A 3,426-nucleotide genomic window follows, 5' to 3' on the forward strand; every position below is an offset into this window, starting at 1 on the left:
CAGCTGCAGCTCCTACCATGTGGTTTTCCTGGGCTGAACCCTCAGTTACTGCCCCTGACCCCGGCAGCAGAGTGCAACCAGGACTCTGGCACCACACGTCCTTAATGGCTCACCAGTGCCCACAGGAACCCTCCTGCTCTCATGGGGCCTGGGGCTGCCCAGGAGCATCACCCGCTGCTTCGCTACCTCCCGCTCGCACAGCAACTCCTGAGCACAGAACAAGAGACCTCAATGTCTGCTTAGTCAAGTCACTAAGCTACGAAAATTCAGCTGGGAGACAGGACCGTCATCCTGCGCCAACTGTTGGCCGTGAAGGTGTTGTGCCAGGCCAGCCAAGAACCACCCCAGGGAAGAGGCAATGCACAGTTGCCCCTTTTTTAGCTCTTTGTACAAGAAAACTGCCAGCAGAGGAAGCACATGGAGCAGCCAGGAATTCCCCGCAGCGTCTTCTGGCTATCTAACAAGCTGCCAAAAGTAAGGTCAGCTGGAAATTACAGCCAGCAGCTCCCTGCACTGGTTCAGCTCGGGTACAAGTAGGATTTCAAGGGAATGAAAAAACCCAAAAGTAACCTTTGCATGCACAAGCCATCCGCAGGGCAAGAGCTGCCTGTGGAGCAGAGATACAGGGTGTGCAAAGAAAACAGCGCCCTGCGGGTACGGGCACACGAGGGACCGGCTCCTCTCCAGCTGAACAAGGGGAGGGGGAGAGGAGCGGGAGGCCTCTGCAGAGCTGAATTACTGTGTGATACTGGACAAGAGAAGCAATCCTCTGTCTGAGCGTGGTGGGTACGAGCAGTGCTATTCTGTACTCACTGCAACTGGTGTGCTTCATCTCCTGCACCACTGACTCCCAGAGAAACCCAACACCCCTGACCCTCACGAGGTTCCTCCCACCTCCACTGCATTTATCTTGCAAAAACATGACCCAAGAAAAACCAGCACCAGAGGAGCAAGTGTCCTTGTCAAACTCAGGCCAAGGGGAAAAGCAAATCCTCTGCAGCAAAACCACTGGTCACCAACGTGCAGAAGGTTTGGCAGCAGGGCTGAGCTCCACACCCTACATGCTGTTCCAAGGGGGAGCGAGAAGGGAAATTAAGGATGAGGCCACTGCCTTAAATAAATATCTTAGGTAGCAAGGCAGGCATCTGGGCTATTTCAGGACCTGCCTCCTTTCTCATATAATATACACCCTTAAAAAAGTCCTACAAACCAGTGTGTAAAACAAGCAACAGCTGATGCTACGAAGGACAAGCTGCCCCCTCACTTATTTCAGTGCAAAGGTGTGTGGGTGGAGAAGCGCAGAGTCATTCCTAGATGCTTCAAGAGCGACCCAAGCCTCAACAGTTTTGCAAACCTCCTCTTCCCTTCCCCCCGCGTGTCCTCAAAGAGCACAGCTCGCTGTTTTTTGACGTTACTGCTCAGGATGTGGGAAGGGAGAGCACGAGGTAGGTTGTTTCCGCGGTGAGACTCTCTCCCTGAACCGTCCCCAAGGGCCAGCGCTGCTGCTGAAGCAGTAGCCGCTCACCAGGGATGGGTGAGATGGAGAAGTGTTGGCTGCATGGCCTTGGGGACACTAGGATTGGGATCCTCCCTCAACCCCAGCTGAAGCTATCGGGCTGGATGAGCGCTCTGCAAAAGCCCTGGGGATGGTGCCAGAGGGAAGCCTGGCAACACCCTCTTCTCCAGCCTTGCCCCTGGGCACTGCCTGGCTGCTGGGTCCTCCCCAGTGCAGCTGGGACACACTGATCCCCCTTGCTTTGCTCTTTTGAAACACACAGGTTCGAAGAGGAGAGGTAACAGCATTGCTGTAAGGGGAGGGAAACGCAGGAGCAGAAGAGTCCTCCCAGGCAGAAGCAAATTCCTCCCCTTCCTCCATCCATCTTCCATTTGTGCTGCTGGGAGGTGATATCCGCTGTTGTGGATAAGATGCTCTCGCAGCAGCACAGAAAAGCAGCTCCCCCCCACCCCACACCTGAATCACGGGGCCTCCCACAGTCCCTGCCATCCCTCCTGCTCTTTGCTTTGCGGGGTGTCAGAGGGAAGGGTGAGCACAGCCAGCCCTCCCCTGAAGGAACAGGCACATACTCATCCCGGGAGGGTCGGTATGTTTTTTGCATGGCCCAGCTCAACGCCTCATGCCCCAAAAGCACAAGACTGCCTCAGTCTCCCCTCCCAGCCGAATGCCAGACCTGCATGGAGGCACCCCAGGAGCACCCACGAGCAGTGGGAGTGTCCCCCCAGAGGCAGCGGCACCCCAAACCGCACTGCTGCCAGACACGGGAGCAGCCTGTCCTTGCCAGAGTCATGGGGAAAGGGACAACTCTGCACCAAGGGACAGCCTGTCTGCCTGAACTCCTGCACGCTCTGTCCAGGAAAGGCCAGGGCAGCTGAGAGCTATTCCTGGGAGCCTAAAATCACCGCGGCTGAGTCAGCGCCAAGGCCCTGCCCTGCTGCTCGTGTCCACGAGGCCGTTGCACGACTGCCCTTGCCAACCCCAGCTGCTGCCTCACTGCAGGGCTGCGCCCTGCTGGGATGCTGCGCTGCCAGCGGCCCCATCGAAGGAGGCAGACAGACAGACAGGCAGGCAGACAGGGACAGGCAAGCGCAGAGGCAGTCACAGAGAAGCAGCCTGGCTTCCCCACTGCTCCACCAGCCCAGGCATGCATCAATGTCACAGCAAAGGCTGTGACAGCAAACAGTTATCTCACTGCCCCGGCTGCAGGCTGGAAGGGTGCCAGCCCCAGGCTTTTGTTTCCAAATCCGCACAGGCCAACGCAGCCGCTGCAGGGGACAGTCTCAAAGCTGGCTCTGACAGAGGACTCGGGTCCAAAGGCAGTTCAGCACTGCTCTCTCCCATCCATGTCCCATCACTCAGTCCCCTACATCCTCAGGGATTGGGAGGAAGGACATGGAACAAACATGGCAAGTCGAGGACAATAATCCCTGAGCTCATACCAGTTGCCCCCCAAGCAAATGCCCCCCGAGCACTGCCCTTGGCTGCGGTCCCACGCACAGGGACCGCCCGCACTCTGCCTGCCATCCTGCAGCTGGGAGCCAGCGGCTCAGAGCTCCCAGCAGCTGCGTCCACTTGGACACAAAAGCAGACGAGCACAGGCCAGTGGCTGCTCCACAAGGACCACTGGGAGCCGGGACCAGGCTCTTCCCTGAAATCGCACTGCAGCTTCACAGACAGGACAGTGGTGACACCACAACACACCTCAGCTCTCGAGCGCAGGACTCCACGGTCCTACAGGACAGATCTTCCCCTTCAGTCACATGCTACCATTTCTCTCCTCGCTTGCCCAGAGCTGCAGTAGCTCTGGAAGGTTTCGGCTGGCCCGTTTTGTCCCCATCACACTGCAGGCACGTGGCTGGGCATCTGCCAGCTCCGTGAGCGGCTCCAGTGCTGAGCGAGCAGCCCAGCCC

The 3,426-nt window shown here is 57.9% G+C and overlaps 1 protein-coding gene across 1 annotated transcript in view; it reads right to left on the reverse strand.

Moving 5' to 3' along the window:
• ARRDC1 (arrestin domain containing 1) overlaps positions 1–3,426 on the reverse strand; it is a gene marked incomplete at its 5' end in the record, with an annotated part of 17,051 nt that overhangs the window by 11,679 nt on the left and 1,946 nt on the right. The gene's annotated exons all lie outside the window — the stretch shown is intronic.

The sequence above is a fragment of the Buceros rhinoceros genome, unplaced genomic scaffold (genome assembly GCF_000710305.1).
Source record: "Buceros rhinoceros silvestris isolate BGI_N320 unplaced genomic scaffold, ASM71030v1 scaffold23085, whole genome shotgun sequence".
Classification (NCBI taxonomy): domain Eukaryota; kingdom Metazoa; phylum Chordata; class Aves; order Bucerotiformes; family Bucerotidae; genus Buceros; species Buceros rhinoceros.